Here is a 14,605-nt window from a genome sequence, read left to right on the forward strand (position 1 = left end):
AGCGTAGCAGGGCATTTATATCCATCCAACTGGACCTGTTGCTGGGAGGGGCAGCTTGGGTGCAGCAGGGCATTAATACCCACCCGACCAGACCCGTTCCTCGGAGGGGCAGCTTGGGTGCAGCAGGGCATTTATACCCATCTGACCAGACCCATTCCTGGGAGGGGCAGCTTGGGTGCAGCAGGGCATTATACCACCCGACCAGACCCGTTCCTGGAGGGGCAGCTTGGGTGCAGCAGGGCATTAATACCCACCCGACCAGACCCACAGCTGCCATCTCCTCTGGTTCTTGGTCTTGGAAACACATCTCAAGTTGCATTATGCTTCCATCTTTAGCTACTAATTCTCTTCACATATATGAGGAAGTTTGAGGGAAATCTTTGCTTTTTTCCTGAGGAAAACAATAGGGAGAAGTGAGTCCTGGGACTGAGTTCTCCAGATTCCACTCACAACTGTGGCATCTCCATCTGTCACTCTGTGTCCTGGTGATTGAGTGCTCAGTGCAGGGTGACAGCCTGGCTCAGCAAGTCTGCAATGGGTTATGCAACTGGAAAACATAGGAACCCATGAAAAAGGCATAGGAATCTACATTTTACAAAAAATGGGTAGGGGCCAGCCACAGTGGCTCACGCCTGTAACCCCAGCACTTTGGGAGGCCAAGGTGGGAGGATCACTTGAGCCCAGGAGTTCAAGACCAGCCTGGGTAACATAGTAAGGCCCTGTTTCTACAAAAAATAAAAACAATTAGCCAGGTGTGGTCATGCACCTGTGGTTCCAGCTACTTTGGAGGCTGAAGCAGGAGGATCACTTGTGTATGCGAGATCAAGGCTGCAGTGAGCCAAAATTGCACCACTGCACTCCAGCCTAGGCAAGAGAGGGAGTCCATCCCTGAATTAAAAAAAAAAGGTTATGTATTACTTGTGTTTCCAGGGTTGGTTTAAGTTTGATTTTATGGTATAAGTACCATACTTTTGGCCGGGCATGGTGGTTCATGCCTGTAATCCCCATGATAGTGACAGGAGGCAGCCAAATGCCTAGGCAGACAGGGGTGGGTCCCGAGAAACCCACCTCCAAGCCAAAAATAGTTTAAAGCCTGAAAGCCAAGCTACAAGTTAAATCCTCGGACCGGATTGAGAGCCCGTCTCCTGTCTGGTGTGCTTTCCTCTGATTGATCCCCACCCTTCACCTATTTTACATATACCCACCCTTTTCTAATTGGCTTTCTACACCGTCATGCCCACCTTTGAGTGGTGTCTTCACTTTAACCTCTTTTGCAGACTTACAAACCAATCAGCATACACTCCTCATTCTGTGCCTATAAAGACCCCAGACTCAGTTGGTAGAGGGAGGTGGCCTAACTTGGGCGAAGAGACAGCCTAACTTTGGGGAACATGACCTGTCCTTCCCGTCCCCTCTCCAGCTCCCCTCTCCACTAAGAGCCATTTTCATCACTCAGTAAAATTCTTCTCTGCCCTCCTCACCCTTCAATGTCCACTGTATCCTCATTCTTCTTGGGTGTGGTACAAGAGCTCAGGAACCACCGAACACGGTTACAAGCTACAATGTAGGCAAACTGAGGCATGCCAGCATGGCTGGGCAAGGCCCAGGTGGGGCATCGCTAGGGCTTGCAAAGAGACCAAGAAGAAGAATCCTATGGCTGGGCGCAGTGGCTCAGGCCTGTCATCCCAGCACTTTGGGAGGCCCGAGAGGGTGGATTCATCAGTCAGGAGTCTGAGACCAGCCTGACCAACATGGTGAACCCCATATCTACTAAAAATACAAAAAAATGAGAACAGGTTGGGGGGCGTTTGCACCTGTAATCCCAGCTACTCAGGAGGCTGAGGCAGGAGAAATTGCTTGAAATCAGGAGGCAGAGGTTGCAGTTGAGCCGGTTTGCACCACTGTACTCCAGCCCAGCCTGGGCAACAGAGCGAGACTCTGTCCTCAAAAAAATAAATAAATAAATAAAATAAAAAATAAATAAAAAAGAAGAATCCTACCTCACCAGCACTTTGGGAAGCCATGGCAGGTGGATTGCTTGAGGTCAAGAGTTCATGACCAACCTCGTCAACATGGCAAAAACCAATCTCTACTAAAACTACAAAAAAAAATTAGCCAGGAGTGGTGGCACGTGCCTGTAGTCCCAGGCTACTCGTGAGGCTGAGGCACAGGAATTGCTTGACCCAGGAGGTAGAGGTTGCAGTGAGCTGAGATCACACCACTGCACTCAAGCCTGGGCCAACAGAGCGAGACTCTGCCTCAGAAAAAAAAAAAAAAAAAAGTACCATACTTTTTACAGCCCTGCCTCCATTCACAGTTGGAAAAGGCCCACTTAGGAAAGTTCTTCAAGGAGAGCAAACACAGTAATAAGCCCCTTTAAATCAAAATACTGTGACGAGGTTTATTCTGTGCCACTATGACTGACCACGGCCCAGGGAACATCTGAGAAAGTACACCAAGATGGTCAGGTTAGTTTGGTTTTATACATTTTAGGGGACAGAATTACAGGCAAAGACATAAATCAATACATGGAAGGTGTACACTAGTTCAGCCTAGAAAGGTGGGACATCTCAGGGAGTGCTTATACGGCATAGGTGGATTCAGAGATTTTCTGATTGGCAAATAGTTAAAAGAGTTAAACTGGCCAGGCATGGTGGCTCACGCCTGTAATCCCAGCACTTTGGGAGGCCAAGGTGGGCGGATCACAAGGTCAGGAATTCAAGACCAGCCTGACCAACACGGTGAAACCCGGTCTCTACTAAAAATACAAAATTAGCTGGTGTGGTGGCATGCACCTGTAATCCCAGCTACTCAGGAGGCTGAGGCAGGAGAATCCCTTGAACCCAGGAGGCAGAAGTTGCAGTGAGCCAAGATCGCGCCATTGCCCTCGAGCTTGGGTGACAGAGCAAGACTCCCTCTCAGGAAAAAAAAAAAGAAAAAAAAAGAGTTAAACGTTGCCTAAGGACTTGAAGTCAGCAGAAAGAAACGCCTGAATTAAAAGGGCTTGTGAAAGCCAAGGTTCTTGTTATGTAGATGAAGCCTCCAGGTAGCAGGCTTCAGAGATAATAGATGGTAAATGTCTCTTTTTAGACCATAAAGGTGTCAGTCTCTTAGTTAAATCTCTTCTGGATCAGAAAAAGACCTGGAAATGGAAGGAGATTCTCCACTGATGCAATTTTCCCCCACAAAATATGGTTTTGCAGGGCCATTTCAAAATATGTCAAGAATAGATTTTGGGGTAAAATACTTTTATTTCCTTCAGGGCCCACTATCACGTGATGCTATGCCAGAGTCCAGTCTGGAATTTTATTGCTACAAGGAGTCTGTTTTGTCAGACTTACGATCTCTGTTTTAACCTAATGCTCACTGGTTGTCCAAACTCCAAAAGGGAGCAGGTATAACGAGGTGTGTCCAATCTCCCTTTCTGTCTGTCATAGCCTGGAGTTTAGTTTTCCACGTTGCTCCCGGGTCTCCTTGGACAGGAGGATGTTAGAGTAGGCCGCTAGGCAGACGTGAACAGGGCAGGAGAGGCCCCAACTAGGAATGTCAGGCAGTCATCAGGTGATGGTCAGGCAGGTGTTTAGGCGTCTCTCTACAATAATAATTGGTCACTGCCAGCACCAAGGAAAGACAGCCTCACAACAGATGGGAAACACCTAAAGCTTCTGCATGGGGGAATAAGGAAAAAAAGAAAGAAAACACCTAAGGCTGGTGACAGCAGCTTCCTTAGAGGATCTCAGGAGTTGGGTGAATGGGCTCCAGCAAGCACACTGAGGTGAAATGGTGGTGTTTAACCGGTATATGGCCTTCCTCTAGAAACACTCGGCCAGTAAGGGAAGAATGCCTCAAGTGAGCATGTGCGCAACTGTGCACAAACACTCAAAAGGAGCTTCAGGTAGTGGAACCCACGCAGGTGCCTGAAGGTGGTTCCCAGGAGCGCCCGGGAGCTCCGCGCCCCTCCCATTCTGCCCCGAGCGTCTCCTCCACCTGCTGTGCATCCGCACCCTTCGTCACAGCCCGTGTCATAAATGGGTAAACATAGGCAATTCTGTGCCTGCGTTCTGTGAGCCACTGCTGCAATTCATCAAGCCTGAGGAGGGGGTCATGAAAACCCTGATTCATGGCAGGTCGGTCAGAAGCACAGGCCACACCTGGAGCTTGCAACTGGCATCAGAAGCGGGGCTGTCGTGTGGGACTGAGCCTTCCACCTGCGGGATCTGATGTGACCTCCAGGTGGATGGTGTCGGAATTGAACTGAGGACACCCAGCTGGTGTCCACTGCACAACTGACTGCTGTTTGCTGGTGGAGAGAAATCCCCACATTTGGTCACAGAAGTCTTCTGTGTTGATTGTTGTGTGGTGTAAGGCAGAAAAAACAACGTGCGTTTGAGTTTTTCCACTCACAGAATTTGAAAATCCAATTTTACTATTCTTGCTTCTCTTCCCCAAATCCCGTCCCTCCCCATGGCCTGACGGCCCCTGAGGAGTCCGTCTGTCCTGTGCAGGACCCTGGCTGACATGTACAAGACTGGACGTGTATAAAACCGTGAGGCCCAGCACCCTCAGCGGCACAGGTCACATGCTACAAAGTCATGGGCCTCCGGGTTCATAAAAACAGAACCACAAACACAGATGCCAGACAGGAGCTGAAAACCTGTAAAGCTCCAGGTGTACCCCAGGACACTGTGCTAACGTCTGAGGCCTGGAGGGGGATGGTGGCATTGCTTTTCCCTATTGTTCCACATCTTTCTGGAGCGACTCAGTGGGCTTTGAACCATGCCTGCTATCTAGGCAAGACACAGCCAAGCGAAGTGCAGATGCGGTGAGACCCACAAACAAATGGCAAAAACTGGAGGCAGTGACCCAAACCTCGGGAAGCCAGTCTGCAGGAGGAGACGACAGAAAGGGACTAGGGCAGGGGAGGTCCCTGGGAAGGGTCACAGCCCGCAGGGTCAGTGCTTCCAGCTCGTGTATAATATATAAATATCCAACTGTGAAGGCAGACTTTTTAAAAATTCAGTTTAAAAAATGTGAAGGCTAGAAAAGGGGGTAAAATCAGAAACAAAGTAGGACAAGCATGGAGTGGCCGGGGCTCAGAGGAGGGCACCCCAGAACAGAGGCTCAGGAGCAAAGTCCCTCTCAGATCTGCTCTGCCCTCCTCTCTCTCCTCCTCATTCTCTCCCAAGGCAGCCATAAAACCTGTAAATATTGGCCAGGTGGTGGCTCTTGCCTGTAATCCCAGCACTCTGGGAGGCCGAGGCTGGCAGATCACTTGAGGTCAGGAGTTCAAGACCAACCTGGGCAACATGGTGAAACCCTATCTCTACTAAAACACAAAAATTAGCCTGGCATGGTGGCAGGCACCTGTAATCCCAGCTACTTGGGAGGCTGAGGCAGGAGAATTGCTTGAACCCAGGAGGTAGAGGTTGCAGTGAGCCAAGATCACACCACTGCACTCCAGCCTGGGTGACAGAGCCAAATTCTGTCTCAAAAAAATATGTATAAATAAATAATAAAAATAAAAATACAAAATTAGCCGTGCATGGTGGTGCACACCTGCAGCCCCAGCTACTCAGGAGGCTGAGACAGGAGAATCGCTTGAAACCCGGGAGGTGGAGGTTGCAGTGAACCAAGATGGTCCATTGCACTCCAACCTGGGCAACAGAGTGAGACTCCATCTCAAAATAATAATAATAATAATAACAATGAATAAATTAAAAATAAAAATAAATCTAAAAACAGCTAAGACAGCTGACAGAGGAAGAAAGGAGAGACCTGCCCCAGGAAGTGCCACCAGGCCATGGCAGTGGGCAGGTATTTTCATGGAACTGGGTCATCTTCCCCAGGAGATGGTAGCTGATAACAAATACACTGTATAGAGGTCCCTTTTTACATATCAAAATGTTAAATAAAACAAAAAGAATAATGGCCTTTTGATACTGCAAAAGACTCTTCCCCTTCCCAGAACAGCCCAAACCACACACACAGAGAAAAGCTAGACAGTGTGCATAACAGTTTCAAACATGCAGTGCTAACGCTGTCAGCGGTGACAGAGAACCACTGAACCAAGATCAGGCGAGGCCGAAATCCCGGGAGGCGCGAGCCAGCCGGGCCACGGCTGTCCTCGGGTTCGGATCACTGATTTGGCATCCCTGTGGGGCTGAAAAGAGAGTTCTCAAGAGGCTCTTGTAGCTCTCCTGAGTGGGCAATGTTTGTGCGAGAGGACAGGACAGTCCAGCACAGCAAGGGAAGGCCCTGGCCCCTCCTGGGCAGCCCCTCCCTGAGGGTGCAGGAAGACCAGCAGCGCCGGGCCCTTGGGGACTCTCTGAGCACTTATCAGTGTTTCTGGCCCCTTGGGTCGATGAGATTCTCTCAGAAACAACCTTCTGTCCCTCAAGCAGGGACCACGGTCTATCCCTCAAGCAGGGACCATGGTCTGTCCCTCAGGCACTAGGCACAGAGCCCGGCCATTAGGCCTCCACTTAGTGAGTAAAAGGGGCAGAAAAGAGCCTCCACCAGGAGGGTTGAACAATGCCGTGGTGGGGGGATACAGCCATACCCCACGCATGATGAGACAAGGCAGGTTACCCATCCTGACATAGGCAGGTGCGGGGGTTTAGACATGTGGCCACCCCTGCATAACACCCGACCCACAGCTCCTGGCTGGACTGTCTCTTCCCAAACCAAGTAAGCCCCAACCGACCATGGCCCTGACAACACCATCCCCACCAAGGAGCATAAATACCTTGTCATGCTGCCGCAGGTACTCCTCGCAGGCACAGAGTGTCTCCACCGGCCGCACCTCCCCGAGGGAGCACAGGGCGCTGCAGACCTGCTCCTGCACCAGGGGGTCCTTATCGGTGATGGCGTCCAGCAGGGTGAAGGCCAGCTCTGCAGTGACAAAGCCCGGTTAGCGTGCTCAGGCCCAAGCGTCCTCTCCTATCACACCTCAGCTGCCACTCCTGCAGTGGACACACCTGTAGCCTCTGAGGATCACAGACACAGCAGGAGAGGGCACAGCTGCTTTCTCTCTTGTATAACTTCCCTCCACCCGAGATGCTGCGGGGTGCACTGCGGTGGACAGGCTGTGGAGCTGTAGGGCTCACATTCCAGCTGCCCCTGAGGAGCTGCCTGGCCAGGACACACTATTTAGCCCATCAGGGTTGAGCGACCCAGAGGACACAGCCTGCCTCCCACACAGGCAGGCATGAGGCTGTTCTGGTCCTGATCACGTGGCCTGAGCTTCCTTGAGGACACTGGCTCACTCACCAGCCGGACTCTTCAGGAAGGCTCCCTGAGGGTCTATGCCCAGGCAGCCTGGGATTCCCCATGGCCCCATTGCCCACACATAGCCTTTGACGGGCAGGTGCTGGGCAGAGGGTCCAAGACCCCAGCAGTGAGAAATACATGAAGGAATAAAGATATAGCCTCATCCCACGGCTCTCAGTCCCCATGGACCAGAGCTGAATCAAGAAAATCATTCAATAAATGTAGTGCTCTACAGGCAAGGCCAGGTGGTTCCCTGTACATGGGAAAGGGCAGGCCAAGCATCCCAGGGACTTGTGCCAACCGGCCACTCCACCCCAACAACCGGCCACTCCACCCCAACAAGACCCTCCAGGCTGGTTTGTGGATGTCCCCTCCCTTTTGCTCCAGCAGCGCCACACCCAGGCTGCCAATGAGGACATCCCAGGAGGCACCTGCTGGGGCAGAGGAACACACAGGCATCAGTGCGTGACTGTCTCCCTCTGGGAAGATATTCCTTCCTGAGCAGGAAGCTGGACTTTTAACAGCCCTCCATTTCCAAAGTCCAGTAGTTAGACAAACAGGCTGATCCAAATCAATGAGATCTGACTGCACCTAAGGCCACGTTCAGCCAGTAAAGCAAACCCGGCCCGTGCTGAACTAGGTCTGCATCTGCTTTCCGGCTGTGGCCGTTCACGTGTGGAAGCGCCGGGTCTCACGGGCTCTGGGAGCCTGCCCTCTGAGGGCAGTGAGGCTACTCCCCCCTCCCTCGACCCCACCTCCTCACTGCTTTGCACTGCCCTGGCTGGGCGGCGCCCCAGCCCCACTTGTACTCACAGACTCTTCTCACCACCCACCTCCACCCATCAACACCCCAGTGCCATTCCGGGCCTCTCAGTCTCCCTCAGGCTCAAGACATGGCACCCAACAGTGGCACTTATAGAGCCCTGAGGTGTGGCTCATCCCTTGGACAGAGCTCTAGGGAGCAGGGACAAGTGGGCAGAGCTTCACCCATTCTGGCCCGCACACAGCCTTAAGTGAGCCACAGCCTCAGCTGGGGAAGCGGTGGCAGCCAGAGCAGACCCCAGACCCGAACCGGGGCCTGCGTGCTCAGGTGCAGAGGCTCAGCCACCCAGGGACCCTCCCGCTCAGAGCAGGCTGAACTGAGCCTCTGGGCAAATCCGTGCTCCCTACTACAATGGCAATGCTACTACAACCTCAATGCCATGTCCGTCCAAAATCCATATGTTGGAACTTAACCCCCAATGTGATGGCATTAAGAGTGGGGTCTTTGGGTTCCACCTTCATGGATGGGATCAGTGCCTTATAAAAATGCTTGATAGGGTCGGGCGCAGTGGCTCACGCCTGTAATCCCAGCACTTTGGGAGACCAAGGTGGGTGGATCACCTGAGGTCAGGAGTTCGAGATCAGTCTGGCCGACATGGTGAAACCATATCTCTACTAAAAATATAAAAATTAGCCAGGTGTGATGGCAGGTGCCTATAGTCCCCGCTACTCAGGAGGCTGAGGCAGGAGAATTGCTTGAACCTCAGAAGCAGAGATTGCATGAGCCAAGATCACGCCACTGCACTCCAGCCTGGGTTAACAGACCTCTGTTACCATCTCGAGGGGGGAAAAAAAATGCTTGATGGCCGGGCACAGTGGCTCCTGCTGGCAATCTCAGCACTTTGGGAGGCCGAGGCTGGTAGATCACTTGAGTCCAGGAGTTTGAGACCAGCCTGGCCAACATGGTGAAACCCCATCTCTACAAAAAAAAAAAAAAAAGAAAAAAATACAAAAATTACGGCGTAGTGGCATGCACCTGTAGTCCCAGCTACTCAGGAGGCTGAGGTGGGAGGATCCCTTGAGGACAGGAGGCAGAGGTTGCAATGAGCTGAGAGAGCACCACCACACTCCAGCATAAGCGACAGAACAAGACCCAGTCTCAAAAACACACACAAAAAAGACTGAGGCCCTGCATAGAGGCTCACGCTGTAGTCCCAGTGCTTTGTGAAGCCAAGGCAGGAGGATCATTTGAAGGCAAGCGTTCAAGACCACCCTGAGCAACATAGCGAGACCTTATCTCTACAAAAACTAATTTTAAAAAATAGGCTGGGTGTGGGCTGGTTGCGGTGGCTCACGCCTGTAATCTCAGCACTTTAGGAGGCCGAGGTGGATGGATCACCTGAGATCAGGAGTTTGAGACCAGCTTGGCAAACCTGATGAAACTCCATCTCTACTAAAAATACAAAAATTAGTCGGACGTGGTGGCGGGCACCTGTAATCCCAGCTGCTTGAGAGGCTGAGGCAGGGAGAATCGCTTGAATCCGGGAGGCAGAGGTTGCAGTGAGCCGAGATCCACTGCACTCTAGCCTCGGCGACAGAGTGAGACTCCGTCTCAAAAAAAAAAAAAAAAAAAAAAAATTAGCTGGGTGTGATGGCACATGCCTGTAATCTCAGCAACTTGGGAGGCTGAGGTGGGAGGATGGCTTGAGCCCAGGAGGTCACTGCACTGTAGCCTGGACAACAGAGTGAGACCCTGCCTCAAAAAACAAACCAACAAAGGCTTGAAGGAAACCCTAGTCCCTTCAGCCCCTCCAGTCATGAGATGACACAGCAAGAGACTCCATCTACGAGTCAGAGAACAGCCCTCACAGACATCGAATGTGCTGGTGCCTTCATCTGGGACTTCCCAACAGCCAGTACTGTGAGAAATACATTTCTATTATTCATTAATTACCCAATCTAAGATATTTTGTTACAGCAGCCTGAACAGCCTTTGAAAACTGCTAATTTTTTTTTCTGATGAAAAACCTGGAGAAAGCATGTTGATTCAACAGTCATTCCAGGCCGGGTGCAGTGGCTCACGCTGTAATCCCAGCACTTTGGGAGGCTGAGGTGGGTGGATCACTTGAGCCCAGGAGTTCAAGACCAGCCTGGGCAACATGACAAAATCTCATCTGTACGAAAAATACTTCTGGGCATAGTGGCGTGCACCTGTAGTCCCAGCTACTCGGGAGGCTGAGGTAGGAGGATCACCTGAGCTCGGGAGTTTGAGGCTGCAGTGAGCCATGACTGCACCACTGCACTCCACCCTGGGTGATAGTGGGAGACCCTGTCTTTTTTTTTTTTTTTGAGACGGAGTCTCGCTCCATCGCCCAGACTGGAGTGCAGTGGCACTATCTCGGCTCACTGCAACCTCCGCCTCCCGAGTTCAAGCGATTCTCCTGTCTCAGCCTCCTGAGTAGCTGGGACTACAGGCAACTGCCACCACCCCTGGCTAATTTTTGTATTTTTAGTAGAGATGGGGTTTCACCATGTCGGTCAGGCTGGTCTCGAACTCCTGACCTCAGGTGATCCGCCTGCCTTGGCCTCCCAAAGTGCTAGGATTACAGGCGTGAGCCACCGTGCCCAGCCGACTCTGTCTTAAAAAAAAAAAAAAAAAAAAAAAAAAAGTCAAACAAAACCTTCAAATCACATCCTGGATGCCATGTGCTTTTCTGGAATCCCAAACTCAAGGCTCGTGTGGGAGAGGTCTACACCTGTCACATCACCCAACCTGCCCAGAACCCACTCAGGTTTCCGAGTGTAGGGTGGAAACTCCAGGCACCACTGGAGCTGGTAAGAGCCTTGGCCTGCCCTGACCACCCAGAGGCAAGAGAGGCCTCACACCCGGCCACCCCCAATCCCCATGCACTCACTCTTCACGGAGGACTCAGTCATGTCTGTGGTTTCAGCTGCCTTCACCCAGTGTGAACATGGACAACTTCTTCTCCCATCTGGAATAACCAAAATCATAAGATTTAATTCATAAGCCTCTACAATATCTGAGTTTACAGGCAATTACCATTTCCATGTAAAACACACAATTTAAATGAATTTGGTCTGGGGGAAATATCTCTGTCACATTTCTTTGAGCTATTCAGGAAGGGCAAAAGTCATCATGATCCTCAACAGTTTCCAGCTCTCCTCCATCCCTGAGCACCCATCAGTCCCTACCAGCACCTCACTGGCCTGCACAGGCTTGTCCACAGCTGGCCCATAGTGGCACCTCGTCATCATCAGCCCCAGCAGGAGTGGATGCACCTCCACCTAGAGCATCCTCCTCCACACTGTGAGGAACTGAGCACGGGCACCACAGCTTTCACACATCGCATGCCATGCGCCACTGCATGCAACAATGGTCCCAAAGAATTGAGTCCAGGAAGCATCCAAGTTCCCTCTGCCTCTTCACCACGGGCACACACTCAAGTCTTGTGTCACGCTTTCTGAGGACCTGCGTCATCAGAGGGGCCGCAAGCCCACCATGAGCATGGCAGCCAGCATCCTAACACTCACATTCTCTGTTCTCTGAGGCTCCCACCAGCCCCTTAATTCCCTTGATCACCTCCCATCCACATTCCTTCCTACATACTCCAGAGAAAAATGAAGGAGAGACGCTATAACCCATCCCTGACCAGCCAGGACGCCTCCCTGCGCTGTACACACATGGGTTGGAGGCGAAGTAAGAAATCACAGAAATCTTGGCTGAGAGTGATGGCTCATGCCTGCAATCCAGCACTTTGGGAGGCCAAGGTGGGTGGATTGTTTGAGGTCAGGAGTTGGAGACCAGCCTGGCCAATATGATGAAACTCTGTCTCTACTAAAAACACAAAAATTAGCCAGGCGTGGTGGCAGGCACCTTTAGTCCCAGCTACTCAGGGGGCTGAGGCATGAGAATTGCTTGAACCTGGGAAGCAGAGGTTGCAGTGAGCCAAGGACACACCACTGCACTGCAGCCTGAGCGACACAGTGAGACCCTGTCTCAGGAAAAAAAAAAAAACGAAAAAAGAAAAAAGACGTCATGGGCCAGGTGCGGTGGCTCATGCCTGTAATTCCAGCACTTTGGGAGGCTGAGGCAGGTGACCACTTGAGGCCAGGAGTTCGAGACCAGCCTGGCCAACATGGTGAAACACCATCTCTACTAAAAATACAAAAAAATTAGCCAGTGTGGTGGCTCACGCCTGTAATCCCAGTTACTCAGGAGGCTGAGGTGGGAGAATTGCTTGAACCTGGGAGGTGGAGGTACAGTGAACCGAGATTGCACCACTGCACTGCACTCCAGCCTGGGCAACAGAGCAAGCCCTATCTCAGAAAAAAGAAAAGAAAAGAAAAACAGGGCCGGGCACAGTGGCTCATATCTGTAATCCCAGCACTTTGGGAGGCTGAGGCGGGTGGATCATCTGAGGTCAGGATTTCAAGACCAGCCTGGCTAACATGGTGAAATCCAGTCTGTATTAAAAAAATACAAAAATTAGCTGGGAGTGGTGGTGCGTGCCTGTAATCCCAGCTACTCGGGAGGCTGAGGCAGAAGAATCGCTTGAACCTGGGCGGCAGAGGTTGCAGTGAGCTGAGATCGTGCCACTATACTCCAGCCCGGGTGACAGAGTGAGACATTGTCTAAAAAAAAAAAAAAAGAAAAACAAACAAAAAAACATATTCCATAAAGATCCCAAGCTGTGGAAGAGTTAAGAGCTGAGGAGGGCAGTGGCTCTCAGGCAGGGCAGAAAACCCGTGAAAGCGCCCACAGCACACACTTCCCAGAGACAAGGGCACCCCTGACGTGGAGCATCAGAAGCCAGAGTTCCCAGGCCTGGGCTGAGCTGGGAGGAGGAGGAGCTGGCTGAGCGGCAGAGTTCCCAGGCCTGGGCTGAGCTGGGAGGTGGAGGAGCTGGGCTGAGCGGCAGAGTTCCCAGGCCTGGGCTGAGCTGGGAGGAGGAGGAGCTGGGCTGAGCGGCCGGGCTCTGGACCAGAGGCTGTGCCCTGCGGGTAGCCAGCACTGCCCAGCTCCATCGTCCAAGAAGAAACGGGCGGAACCAACGCCAGTCCACGACTGTGCAGCACCCCTTCCAGTGCAGCAGCCACGTGCGCCCAACTCAAACAGAAGCTAACAAAACAAATGGGCACACGGACTTGGACTTGTCTGCTCCTGGCCCAGGCGAGAATCACAGGACAACTAAAAAACTGGACGAAACACAAGAAACCATTGTTTCTCAGGACGATGGACATCAGAAATGAAGGGCAGTGAGGCCTGAGAGGTAGGAAATGAGGCAGAGCCCTAAGAGCCCAGCTCACTGCCCGGAGAGAGGACCCAGTCCTAGGGCCCAGCAAAACACCTAAGCTGAAGAGACAGAACGGGGGAGTGCCGGCCGATGCCAAGGCGGCTGGAGTCTGCAGTCTCTCATACCAGAGAGAACTTTAGAGACCTGCAGCGGGTTCCCTGGGCACTCAGCAAGTTACTGGTCAGCAGAATAATAGCCCCAAAGCTGCCCACACCCTAATCCCCAGAACCTATGTGTATGAACCCTTACACGGCAAAGGGGATTCAGTAGATGAGATTAAGGTACAGGCCCTGAGACAGGGAGATTATCCTGGATTACCTGGGTGAGACCAAACTAATCACATGAGTCCTTAAAAGCAGAGAACCTTTCCCAGGTGGGTCAAAGAGAAGAGACGGAAGAGGGGGAAGGAGAAATTTGAAGCGTGAGAAGGACTCACCCCACAACTGCTGGCTTGGAGGACGCAGGAGGGAGGCTCTGAGACGAGGAATGCAGGTGGCCTGGAGAAGCTGCGAATGGCCCTCAGCTGGCGGCTGACAAGAAAACAGGAAGCTTCCGTCCTACAGATGCAAAGAACCAAATTCTGCCAGGAACCTGAGACAGCAGAAGCAATCCTTCCCGGGGCACCAGGAAGGGAAGCAACCCCCGGCGCCTGGGTTCTGGCTGGTAGGACCCTTGGTAGACTTCTGACTCCAAGAACTTTATGGTAATAAATTTGTGTTGCTTAAGGCACTAAGTTGTGGTAATGTATTGCATCAGCATCAGAAAACTAATACAAATGCCTTGTGTGAGAACAAACTATCCAAGGCTGCAGAAAGAGCCACACAAAGGGATTAGGAGAAGCAACATCCAGGGCTTCCACAGGGCCAGGAATGGTGCCTCCTCCCAGCAGCTGGAGTGGAAAGCGTCATGACTCATGGGGCACCAGGCAGAGCTCAGGATTCCACCTCAGTAATCAACCAAATCAGTCCTAGACTAATCGTCATTCTGGTCTCACCTAAGAAAGCTAAAAGAAAGGTCTGACAAGATCAAACTGTTCCCTAGTAACTCAGCCAGCTCCTAGAACAAAGCTCATGAATACTAACAGAAACACAAAAATATCCAGCACCACCAAGGCAAAAGCAACGCCTGGCATCCAATCAAAAATTACCAGGCGTGGGCTGGGCACGGTGGCTCATGCCTGTAATCCCAGCACTTTGGGAGGCCAAGGCAGGCGGATCATGAGCTCAGGAGATCAAGACCATCCTGGCTAACATGGTGAA

The 14,605-nt window shown here is 51.8% G+C and overlaps 1 protein-coding gene across 2 annotated transcripts in view; it reads right to left on the reverse strand.

The window, feature by feature from the left end:
• Nucleotides 1-6,751: 6,751 nt before the first annotated feature.
• Nucleotides 6,752-14,605, reverse strand: part of HGH1 (HGH1 homolog) — a 30,590-nt gene continuing 22,736 nt past the window's right edge. The window contains exons 7-9 of one of the 2 annotated variants that reach the window (XR_004028309.1): nt 13,783-13,876; nt 10,947-11,024; nt 6,752-6,891 (exon numbers count right to left, since the gene is read on the reverse strand). The gene's annotated coding sequence lies outside the window, so the exon portion shown is untranslated. The remainder of the gene's footprint in view (nt 6,892-10,946; nt 11,025-13,782; nt 13,877-14,605) is intronic. The other variant, XR_004028310.1, reaches the window with a different exon arrangement.

This window comes from Nomascus leucogenys, chromosome 23 (genome assembly GCF_006542625.1).
Source record: "Nomascus leucogenys isolate Asia chromosome 23, Asia_NLE_v1, whole genome shotgun sequence".
NCBI lineage: Eukaryota > Metazoa > Chordata > Mammalia > Primates > Hylobatidae > Nomascus > Nomascus leucogenys.